The sequence below is a fragment of the Pteropus alecto genome, unplaced genomic scaffold, assembly GCF_000325575.1.
Source record: "Pteropus alecto unplaced genomic scaffold, ASM32557v1 scaffold95, whole genome shotgun sequence".
In the NCBI taxonomy this organism is placed as follows: domain Eukaryota; kingdom Metazoa; phylum Chordata; class Mammalia; order Chiroptera; family Pteropodidae; genus Pteropus; species Pteropus alecto.
In genome coordinates, this window is record NW_006441071.1 from 24588184 (window position 1) to 24601243 (window position 13060).

The 13060-nt window shown below is 38.3% G+C and overlaps 1 protein-coding gene across 5 annotated transcripts in view; it reads left to right on the forward strand.

Annotated features, from left to right (window-relative positions):
• TLE4 (transducin like enhancer of split 4) overlaps nucleotides 1–13060 on the forward strand; it is a 140088-nt gene that overhangs the window by 22108 nt on the left and 104920 nt on the right. The window lies entirely within an intron of this gene.

Below are 13060 nucleotides of genomic sequence, written 5' to 3' on the forward strand. Positions count from 1 at the left end.
GTCTGTCATGCAGTCTGTTTCAACTGTCAGAAACATACGTTGCTCTATGGGGTATTTTTTTCAAGTCTAACCGCAACTTTTAATTTCCTTCACTCCACCCACAGCTCCCACCACACACCCATGTACCTACTGCTAATTTATGGGCAGTTTAAATGTAATGACATAATCATCAACCACCAAAGGGTCAGCAGTTGGGACAAAAGTTTCTTGTCTTTAGGTGTGCTAAGTATTGGTTCTCTGCTTTTGGAAACTCTTATAATCAGAACACAGTGATTGTCCTTGTTTTTGAATTTTTCAATCTAAGTTAAATTGAGGTCTTTAAAAGGTAGTCTTGAAGTGCTTTTTTTTTTTTTTTTTTGCTTGAAAAAATTGCATATTAACATTAAAGAAATTTTAGACAGCAAAAGAAAGGAAGAGAATCACTCAGGGTACTCCCAACACTCTGACCTAACTGCTGACCTAGGCAGGGGCCAAACAAAGGCTGAAGCTTCACTGTCTTGTCTGTCTGTGTCTCTGTCTCTCCTTCATTCCCTCCCTCCCTCCCTCCCTTTCTTCCCCCTTCCCCCCTTGTTGTGCTGTAACTGAGGAAGAATTATGCCCTCCATCACATGTTGGAAAAAAAAAGGCCAGGGTTCAAAGGGTAGTATATAAAATGACATGAATGTTTTTATTTCTCTTAAAAGTATAAAAGTACAACACAGTATACAGGCAAATGAAACCTTAGATCTTTTAATTTTGACTTATTGATAATAGTTTCTTTAACTTTTTTTGCGTGTGTGGGAAATGCATCCTAAGTATGTTCTAGGATCTGTTCTTAATTCAGCCAGTAACTTTCTATGGTCTTGGTAAATTATTTAACTTTTCTGAGTCTCAGCTCCTCATCCATATTCATAAAATGAGGGTATAGGACTGGATCAGAATGCTGGTTCCTGGGTCCCCTAACCTGGGACCTAGGCATCAGTATTTTTCAGTAAGCTCCAGAGGTGATTCTAATGTGCAGCAGGATTGATAACTAGTGAACAAGAGCAGTGTTTCTCAAACTTTTAATGTGCATGGACGCCACTGGGGATCATGTTAAAATCAGATTCTGTTTCTGCAGGTCTGGAGTGGTGCCTGATATTCTCTATTTCTAATGCCCAGGTGATGCCGATGCTGCTGTCCACTGACCACATTTTGAGTAGCAAGGAGCCAAAGAATCTCCAAACTTTCTATTTCTATGTTATTTCTTATTTCCATGATGTAGTTTATGTAGTGTATGGAAATCCATGTGCTGCTTGAATGAGACCCCCGATTTAGGATGTCAAGATTGATACATAGTGTACATAATCTTTCATTGCATCACAGAACAATTCAGCAAATTCTAGTAATTTTAATGGTACCTTGCTTTAGGTAGCCTGACTGAGCACCAGCTGGTGCCTGATGGGTTGGTACATTGCTACAGAGAAGAGGGGTACTTTTCATTTCTCCCTCCTCTGCCTCTGCTCACTGAGACCTCACTCTCATAGGTACTTACCCTTCCAGACTCTGTCTCTTTTCAGCCTTCAGTGGCTATCCTGCCCATATTGACTTCTAATTCCTGAACAATGTTTTTGGTAAATGAGCAGAAAGAATCATGAAGTAGTACATTTTATTTTAATTTGGTTTCTCATTTGAGAACATTCTCTGTAGGAAATTTATTAAATGTAAGTTAGAGTGAACAAAACTCCAATTTTGAATTGTATATTGTATGGGAGAAACACAAACATCCTTAAGCTGCAATGTTTTTGAAGCTTTTCTTTAACCTTGCTATTTTAGAAGTATGAAAATACTGTTTATAACTGTGTCCCTTATTTTTTGTTGTCGTTGTTGTAGTTCAGCAGCAGACTAGCAGGCAGCATGATTGAGCAGGAAGACCCCTGGCTGGGGTATCTGCAGAACTGATTTCTAGGCCTTCACATACCTTTCCATAGTTAAGTATAATTGCGAAATTGCGAATACTGAGTTTCTCTGTGTAAACCAGGTAGAGGATCGTGGAATGCACTATCTAATAGGGCTATGTTGGATAATTCTTTTGCCCTGAAGGAGTATACCTATCACCTCTTCTAAAGTCCCAGACAGTAAGAATACTGTTTGTGATTTAGATGTGTTGCTTTAGAGCAGTGCTACTCAGTGTGGTCTGTGGACTGCTGCAGGTCTGTTAACAGCTTTTTAAAGGTGGGCAGTACAATAAGGAGCTTGTACCAGACAATAAATCCATGCACTTCTTTCGAGGAAAATGTTTTTATTGTAAATAAATAAACAAATAAAAATAAAGAATTAAAAACCCCACCTACCTGGACTGAACAGCAGTTGATTTAATTTTGGCAAAGTCTGTTACCTTCTTGCTCATGAATTTCAATATGGGGATTGGGGATCGACTACTTTTAGTAGCACTACTCTAGAAAATTTAATCAAAATTTTATTAGGGTTGTTTTATATATTAGGAATTTGAAGTTCATAAAACAAAGGAAAATGTATTTTAAAAAATAAAAAGTAAGTTCAAAAGCAAGGTAGGTTAAAGTTAAGTCAAGTTCGAGGTAGTACGGACATGTCAGGGCAGTTGACACATTTTCACAAGTAGGAAGCTCTAAGAGACGCTGCTGTTCGTGCTTTGGTTAATGCAAAACTTGTTTAAATTCTTTGGAGTACTTCTCAGTTCTTAATAGCTTGCCTTAGAATTTTTTTTTTTTTTCCCTTTCACCATCTACCTAATGGAAAGCACATATTTTTATAAGTCCCATATAACTGTTATTCTATAATCTTAAATTGCAAGAAGCTTTGAAATTAAGCCTGACTTCCCCTCTACCTCTTTTTCTCCAACCCCCACCCCCTGCCCCGAGTCTGCTATTCTTTACTCTTTACCACTATGTAAAATTTACTGCATCCAGGGCAAGTATCTGTTTACCAAGAAAAGAGGAAGCAAGATCCTTTGCCAGTAGCGAAACAAATACTGAGAATGTCTTTCTGGGTCACAGTTCAAGAAAGTGGAGAAATAGCAAATTTTTTGAGTCTTGGCCTCACTTCTCTTTCCAGTAATTTGGGAGGCACTGTCCTATCCTCAGTCATTACTGTGCCAGCGAGTCTGCTCCGCCCCATCCCAGTAAGAAATGCCTTCTTAATAGAGAGATAGGAAGAGCCTTTAAGCTTCAATCGATACCTAACAATATACAACTACTCAGTTTGTAGTACTAGCTAATCTCAGTTCTGTCTTAGAACAGAACTATTTATTTTAAGGGATGTCATTCATAAGTCTACCTTCATAAATATTTCTGCCAGCCAGATATGGGGTAGCTGTTATTCTTCCCATTTCTTGAAGAAATGGAGACCCAAATCACTTAGGGGTTTACATATCATGGTTCAGCTGAATTAGTAATGAGAGAGTCAACCTGGGAATTGGTACTCCACAGTTGTATCATTCACAGTATCTGGTGTGCGTTTCAGAATGTTTTGTCAGTTGAGTCTGAAGTCTTCCTTCACCTTTCTGTAATTGTCCCCCAGAACAGACCTTGAAACCAGCCTTGTGACTTCCCTATTTTAATGAATGGTAGCACCATATCCAGACCTTAAGCATTGGAATTATGGATTTCTTACTTCCTCTCATTGTGCAAATCTAGGGGAGTCATGATGAGCTGCTGATTCTCCCTATGCAGCATGTCTCCTTTCCTCACCCCCACCATCACTCTTATCAGACCTTCGTTATGCCTGGACTGCTAGGCTGATCTCCTGGCTGGTGGCTGTGTCTGCAGCCTTTGCCTTCTCTGTTCCCTTATCTGGGCGTAAGGAGCTCAGAGTATATACTTCTGTATCTACTCATATTGAGTCATTCTTTAGGAAATCCAGCTAGTATTTCCAAAATGCCTATATGTTCTTCTCTGCTCCTTTTAACCTTTACATAGGTAATTTTGTCCACTCTGTTAAGTAGATGAATCCCCCATTTTTTCTATAGCCTGGATGTCTCCTCTGAGACCATTGTATGAAACTGGAAACTCACAGGTACTTAAACTCAGCATGTCCTAAAAATGATGTTCTCCCCCTCAACCGTACTCATGGTTCATACTCTCAGGAAATGCCAACAGCATCCACCCAATTTCTCAAGCCAGAAACCCAGGTGATTGCTTTTTCCTCTCACTCTTCAGCCTCACGCAGTCAATCATCTGGTCTCTTGGAATCTACTCCCAGTTAACTCCTCTAGCTATCTGAACATGGTCAATTACTTAACCACTTTACTCTTCCTTGGCTTTATTTGTAAAATGACGAGAAAGGTAAATCCTCTTAAAATTATTCTGTTTTAAAGTATCTAGCACAGAAGAAGCTTTCCGTGAATTTGAGGATGAGGATGAGGATGAGGATGAGGATGATGGACAATCTTAGCCACCATATTTAAGATGATTCTCACTATGAATCATCAGTTATCTCCTAACTAGTCTAACCTAGGTAGAGATCATCCCAGTATACTAGGCTGTTCTGGATCTGCTTCTTCAGCCTCAACTTGTGCTGTCACTGTTCCCTTTCAATTGTCTCATTTGTCCAATATGAATAGCCCACACTGATGCAGTAGCCTGATCCTGTTTGGAATGTCTTCTCCCTTTTCCCTGCCCTTCTTTGTCTAGCAGACTCACTTCACTCTTAGTTATTCAAGGAAACAGAATCCCCTGTTAGGCATTTAAAAATACCCTACATTTCAGTTTGTTTGTTTTTTCAATGTTTGTCTCATTTGCTAGATTTGGGGGCTCTATAAATTCTGTCTTGTTTCCCTACTCTTTTCTCAGACTATGATACAGTGACTGACAGTATAGTAGACAATTATTGAAAACTGTGGCTCACATGTTGCCCTTTCCCCAAAATCACTGAAATGACTTCAGCCAGAAGGGGTTTCTGCCACCTTCACCCTTACATTTCTAGGACTCCTCTGTGTACCACCTAAGTACCACGTGGTTTCTGTTACTGTGCTTATTTCCATTTGCTCTTTTACTGTACTAGATTATAAGCAACACTTCAGGGGCCCAGATCAATTAGGTATTCACTGCTATTTCTACCATAGCTGCCAGCTTAGGGTAGTAGTGAATGAATGAGCTTATATCTAAAAGTGTCTTGTTGAATATCCTAAGTCTGTGGTGCTATGGGAATTCTTGTTGTTTTTATTCTGAAATTATCTTTTATTCTCCATCTTTCCTCTTGTGGTATGTTTTGTGGTTATAAATCTCTTCCGTCCTTCCACAGCCACTCAAATATAATCAGTGCCAAGAAAGGGGGGTGGAGGGCAGAAATGCACTAGAGTGTCTTAACCTCCTGTCTGGTATTTATCATAGCTTTCATGGAAATTGTCCTTGATAGGTCCTTGCTGCCTTCCAAATAAAGTTCAGGCCCTTTAGCATGGCATTCAAGACCTTCCATAGTCAGACCTCAGTGAACCCTTTCTGCCCTTATTTTTCACTGTTTTTTATTGCATGCATCCTGTGCTCTAGCTTAATGGTTTGCAATCCTGCCTGTATATTAGAATCACTTGGGAGATCTTTAAAATAAAATACAGGGTTCTACTCTCTAAGAGTTTGAGTTCATTGGTCTGGGCTAAGGCCTGACCATTGGTGTTTGTGAAAGATCCACTAATAATGCTAGTGTAAAGCCAGGGCTGGAAGCCATTGACTCGCTCAGTGTTTCCCATAAAATAATATCTCTAAGAGTTTTGAGAAGAAAGGGTAAGAAAGAAACCTGTTTAAGTCCTGTGAGGTCATTTGATTAGGAAGCTCTTTATGTATACAATACCTGTTAATAACATCTGCAAAACTTGGAATAGGACCGTCTTTGGGCCATGCTGCTTTTAGCCACATCTCAGCTTTTAAGTCACTTTTCTATGAAGTCCCTTCCTTGATTTTGTCTAAACCATACTCACCCCCTGCCCCAGCCTTCTCTCTTAGATCCTTTATTTTATCTTAGCATTTTTCAATATCTGAAATTCCTCTTTATGTACTTATATGTTTGTTTCTGTCTCCCACCCCTACGTTGTGAACTCTGACAATAGGGACTTACTTGTCTTGTTCATCCCTGTATCTTCATTCAGCACCTAAAATAGGCCTGATAAATAGTAGGTACTTAATAAATATTTGTTGAATGGACATGGTTTTGGTTTTTTAAAATGTAAACGTGTTTAAATATTTTAAGCTGCCTGCACAATTTAAGTAAAAGCTTGAAATACATTTTAAAAGTAACTAGGAATTCGGGAGCAAAAATAGATGACAGTTGTTTCCTATGCCTTTAATTTTCTCAACTTGCCTTAGTAAAGTATTAAAAAAAGAAGAAAGCTAGCAGAAGTAGATGTGAGCCTGATTGTAGAGAAAATGCTACTTTTCTGATTATAGAGAGCTTTCAGTCATATGGGACATCTTTCTCTTAATTTCTTAACCAGCCTGTCGTAGGCAGCTTCTCCCAGTGTACAGGGATTACAACTATGTGAGTCATTAAAAGAGTTTGGGTGAGGAATCAGTGAGCATTAGTGGGTATTTGTGGGATATACTGCATCAATGACCAAAAAAAAAAAAAACCTTCCATAAAAACAAGCAAGGACTTAGTAGATTCAAAGTAAAAACTCTAATTACTAGAACCCTCCTGCATTAGGAGTATTCAAACAGATTTGTCAGGGATGGTGGAGAGGCCCTTTTATGTATCCTAATCCAGTCATAGGATATGGAACTGCAGCAGTTCCTGAACCTTGTACGGAAGGGATATGAATGACATGTTGTTTCTCTCTGAATCCTCATGCTACAGTTGTTTCTGTGGTTCCACAAGCCTGGCCCTTACTCTCCAGGTGTTGAGCGGTATTGATATGTCTGAACTGGGTCTGCTTGTGTGGTCGTATGTATAATTCCTGTGACCTGCTACACCTCAGATTATCAGGAACTTGCTCTTTCACTTCCTGTGAAACACCAGGGATGTCGGTGCATGGCTAGAGCCTTTCCTTGGGCTGTTGGACATCTCCCACTGGTTCACTCTGGAGATACCATTGTGGAGATTTCTCATGATAATATACAAGTGAAGTTCCAATGTGCTGTCTTAACAGTTATCTCAATTCTGGTGGTTCAGGTGATCCCAATCTGGTGTGAGTAATCTCAGGAAAAAGGTTGAGTGGCATCTCCTTTATTGTATTTCTAAAATGATCTTTTAAAACATGTCTTGCAAAGGTTTCACAATAGAAGCTTTAATCATTTACTTACCAGTCAGGAATTGTCCAGAGTGAATTTGCATTTCTTTTGGAGGATCAGTGTGATTAGTTACTATTTTTTTTAGAATAGCTTGACATCCTAAATGACAGAAAAGATGTCTGTTAGGAAGGTAAACAAACCAAATCAGGGTATAAGCAAGTCTTGCTCTAAGTATTCCCAAACAATTTCAGCATGCTTGCAAAAGATTTCAGGAGATTCCAAACTACCTAAACCTGAACCTGTAGTATTTTCTTCTCATTCAACAAATATTTTGAGTGTCCTCTACATAATAGGCACTGGGGCTACAGACAAAGATATCTTTGCTCTCATTGAGCCAACATTCTTTGGAACCTTGCTACTCAGGGTGTGTGACCTGTTGGACCCACAGCATCAGTATCACCTTGGAATTTATTAGAAGTGTAGACTCTCAGACCACACTCCAGGCTGGATTTTAACAAGATTTCCATGTGATTAGTGTGCACATTAAAGTTTGAGAAGTACTAGTCTCGTTCATGAAAACAAAAAACGTGAGCTTGTTTTAGATGATTATAAATAGTGTGAAGAAAAAAGTATCATGGGCCAGAGTGACTGGATGAAGGAGTGAGTCATAGAGGATGGTGAGTGAAGGTGTCTGAGGAAGTGTCTTGTGGGCTGAGACTGAAATGATGAGTAGGGAATAGCCAAGGAACGACCTAGGGGAGGCAGTTCCAGATGGGAGGACTCTCCATCTTTGCCATGATTTGTTCACTTAAATCTTTTTTGATGCAAGGGTTAGACCTTTGCTTCTTCCCAGGGCCTATGGATTCACTTGTCTGCTGTGTCTGGACCTGGTTGGTAATAGAAATGCTTGGACAAGCAGTAAGAGTACAAACAGAAGAGCAAACTTTTGGTTTTAATGAGAGCTGGCTCTTTATCAAAGCAAGAACACAATCTAAGGGGACAGAAGAATATCTTGGCAGCGATGGCTTCAAAGAGTTGAAATTTGATATAATTAGGAGGAAGAAGGCCAATAGAGGCTGTGCTGGAATTGAAAGGACAAGAGGAAAGGAAGTGTTGAGGAATGTGGATATAGATGAAGCTTTGCTGAAAAATGGCGATAAGACTAGAAAAAAAGAGACCAGGAAGTCTTTAACGTAACCTAAGAGAAAAGACTGAGAAATATTGCATGGCTTTCAGTATATGAAAGGTGTCGTTGCTTTCCTGGTATCATTGATAAGAACTTGGTAAGAAGTTAGTGTTTCTATTTTTCTTTTTCGGTTTTAATCCAATGTCCAAAGTTCCTTTGTCTTTAGGTATTTCTCATACATTTTAATCATGTAAATCAGTGGTCACTAACCTTTTTGGCACCAGGGACCAGTTCTCCTATGAGAACTTAATGCCTGATGATCTGAGGTGGAGCCGAGGCGGTGCTGGCTGGCTCTGGGAAGCGGCTGCAAATACAGATAAAACCTTGCTGGCACCACTCACTGCCGGCTGTGCAGCCCGGTTCCTAACAGGCCATGGACTGGACTGGTACCAGTCTGTGGCCAGGGGTTTGGGGACCCCTAACATAGATCATGGTGGGAAAAATCCAGGTGAATTGATCTTTATCTACTAGGAATATTTGCACAAGGAGTATTTGTACCCTTCATTCACTCTGACGAAGTATCAGAAGCTTAACTATGAATCAGCGTTCAAAGGCATCTGTATATTCATGTCAGGAAAGAGTAGAGGCAAAAAAAAAAAAAAAAAAAAGAGAGAGAGAGAGGATCAGAGGCAAGGAGGGAGAGAGGGATGAGAGAAGAGAAGAGAAATCAATAAGTAGCTCCCAGGATTAGCCTAGGAGTGCTAGGAAATAAGCACTTGCAAAACTCGGATGTCTTATTACTCAGAGTAATTAGCGTTTCTGACCAGTCCTGCCTTGTTCCGTGAAGGTTGAAGTTAAGCTCCATGGCGAAAGCCATTTTCTTTACCTACTCGTGACATTCCACTTTTCTTTCCCATTTTTTAACATTTTCTCTGCTTGTCCCCTCCCCCCAGCAGAGTATAACCATGATTACATTGGTTACACTGTTTTTTAGATTTGAGAACTGAAACGATTTGACCTTGCAGGAGTAACTGGACATCAAGAACAATGATCATCATTCTCAACCTTGATAATATATCACTCTTAATATTTGGAGCAGATTTTAAAAACAATAATCAGAGACCAGAAGATATAGGTATGATAATAGGCACATATCTGGGATTTCCCTTAAAAACCTTAAGTTCAAGAGCACTTTTTCTAACCATTGTGAAAATGTTTCAGTAAAATACCACGTCATCTTTGGGGACAGATTGGAATAGTTTTATGAAATGGAGGTGTACTAAGTCACTATGGGAAAGTACCTTGTCTTGTGTGCTCCTTCCTTAGTACTTGTATATTTTGTTAGGACAAACAAACGGAGCACTTCAGTGTATGCAATTAGTCGAACTGTACACTGGGTACTTTATAGCACACTTAGCATGCACGAAAGTAGCATAAACATGATCTCTAAACACAAAGCAGATGGACATTGCTTGAGATATTAACATCAGAATCATGCTTTAGTTAAATTCCTGGCTGGCGGGGAGATAATAAATGGTTGAACATTGGCACTTTTATGTCATCTAGGTATGGTGTCAAGGTAATAGTAATTGAGTACTCTGTAGACAGTACCTCTTTCTTGTTAGACTAAGTGGGATAATAAGAGCTTATAAATAGATACACAAAGTCTTGGTAGTTTGAATCAGTCCTTTAGGGAAGTAATAGATGTCCTGTTAGCTTGATTCTTAATATGGTTATCACTTCATTTTATTGCTTTATTAAGCAATATAAAATATTTTGTACAAAATAATCAAGTGAACGAAAGTAAAACTTAGACACCTAGTTTACCAACATGCTAGCAGTGCTAACAATGCTTTTGATCTAAAACTCTAAGCCTTATTCCAGTTGGGCTTTTTTTTTTTTTTTTAAACACATTAGTTTTATTTGTTACATGTTCTTTTCTCTTATAAAGTTGAATTTTGATGACAAGATAAAAACTGACTTGTCAGTTTAGAGGAACAGTACTACTTGAATATTTTTCCTTACGTTTAGTCTGGATTTTTATTACGTTAGGAAGAATTTCTCATTAGTCCCTTGACTTTTTAATCTAGGAGCAGGCAATATCAGTACCAGAAGTTGTACTGTTTCTCAGAAAATCTGAAACAGATTGATGAACAAATCAAGATAATTTGTTTTCTGATTTAATTAAAAATTACAATCTTGGTTCCATAGTGGTAAAAGGAGTGTGAAGGAGAGGGTTGCAAGATTTACTTGTACTTTAGAAAGGATTTCAGACAGAATAAGAAGGAAATTTTCTTCACTTTTAACAAAACGTTTATATGGATGTTATGTTCTTGATAAACACATAATAAAATAGATTCATCTTTGAGGAAAGTTGTTGGCAAAAGAAACTTCTGTAGAAAAATTAATCGTGAGAAGTTATTCAAGAATGTTTTTCCGAAACTATAATTGTTTCCCCACCGCCCCCACCCCCCTTCGGTTGGCTGCTGAAATAGTTTTCTAATAATATTTTATTATTCTGTTTTATTTCTACAATACTGTGTAATAATGTTCCTGTTTTAATGAGAGGTTAAAAATTCCAAGAAACATTTTTTAAAACCAGCCATTGTTTTTGATACATCTCTTTGGTTACTAAAATAAATTCATCTGTACTTTCAAGTTTATTATGTGGTTAAAATAAAAGTTGTTTAATTTTTAAAGGAAATCATAAAGGTAGAAATAATCTAAGTAAAAATTAGATTTTATTATATTAGGACTATTTGAGGGCATGTAATTCAGTTCAAATGTAACCTTAACTAGTTTTTTGTCTTACTTAAATGACTAATGTAATGTAAAGAAAATATATTTTTGATATTGTGTGCTCTAGTATTTGTTACTTTTTTAATTGAGTGATTGAATTGTGGTATGCTTAAACTGCATGGCATTGCTTTCCTGTGATGCAAGGTAGTTAATAAATTTTCCAATAGCTCTTGAGTTGGAGTATGAAGAAAAAAGGGATAAAGTTTCTTCTCTGTGTTTTTCTGTTTCATTACTAACTGGTCATTCTACTAGTCCATTGGCCATCACTACTTTGGAGTTAGCTTGTCAGCATTCATGTGCCAGATGTTGAGTGCACAGGCACTCAATGTTTCATAGAATGCCTTTTTTGTAAAGCTAATATTTTGCTCAAAGGAAAGGAGGAGGAAATAGAATGGTAGTGAGTTGAGAGTGGGAAAATATGTGTGTAACTTATTTTTTTTAATGAAGATTTTGATGGATAGAGGAGGATGTAATATGTCAAAAATTATTAATGTATTTGACAAACTATGGCTGCAAAAGCAATCTTACTGTTTTTTTGACCTGAACAACTGTTCCTTTGTTGGGGCTGTTAATGCTATTTTGGTGTATCATGGGCATCTGAAGATAATAGTTAGCAGTGTCCATAAAGCATCGAATACCATGATAACATCCAGTAACCCTAACAGCCGTATTTCAGAATCTCTCTCTGTTTAAACGGGCTATCTGTGAATGTACTTGCTCAAGGATGCATGAGCCACATCACCTATAAATTTGATTGGAAGCTACAGTGCTGGCATAGGCTGATGGATAGCAGATTAGAGCCCTGATTAACCATGTGATTCAAAGACAGAATATATTGTCTAAGCATGATTCATCAGACGTAATCAGAATTTCAAGTGGTCAGATGAAATTCAAATGTGTATTGTGGCTTTTTGTCCCCTGGTGCTTTTCCTCCTAGGTTGCCTTTTTCTTTCCCTCTCTTTCCCCAAAGCTGAAAAATACTTCTTTGATGAATCTGCTCCTTACCCTAAAGCTGTCTGTCTGTTATTCATCAGAAAGCAGGTCGCAGTTCAGTGAGCAGAAGAAAAGATTTTAATAGAAGCTGTGCCAAGGGCTGTAATGCATCATTTTAGGGCCCTAATTACATTACAATGACAAATATCAATGGTGACAACAGCAATAACCTACATCCTTTAATGGCTGTGCTGGAAAAGGAGTTTGGGCCCCACGCCATTAGATTAGACTCAGTTTCAAAACATAGGCCATTAGAACTGTGTGTCCACGGTATTATTGGCTGATCACTGAAGCCCAGTGGAAAGGCCTGTAAATAAATGATGCCTCCCTAAAGCTGAGTCCTGTGGGACAAAAGAAGCAAAATTAGATGACCATGGAAGCAGCAGTGTTTCCGAGGCAACTTTAGCTTTCAAAGTGAGGAATGACCTGCTTAATTTTATGAAATCACACACACACACACATCCCACCCCCCAACCCCCCTGCTGCCAATTAGCCTGACCATGAAAATCCATTGGCATGACAACTTAAAGAAATTAAGAAGTCTTTTAAACAAAAGGAGGCCTTTAAAGAAGGCAAGGCAAAAGTTTGGATGGTTTCTGCCCCTCACCCCTATCTGTTATCTATGTGTGTTAAACGGATATGAATAAATAAAACAACTTTTCTGTATTTATTTTTAAGATACAGATTTTTTTCTTTACAGCTGTTCAGACTTAAAACAGCCTAGGTCCAAAATTAAAGAAGCCAAATAAATACAATACCTCCTGGTCTTTATTTTGCCAGTGGAGTAAGTTTCCTTAGAGTAGTTTTTATTGCCTAGATTATGTAGGCAAACTAAAGAACTCAGTTTTCTTATATGCCCACACATTTTTCAGCCCTCCTAGCAAGGGACTATTTTATTTATATAAACAACATAATGAGGAAAATATGCTTGGCAGATGGTTCTAAGCATTAGAATCATCAGTTTGGTCTGCCCCAAAGTGTCTCATAT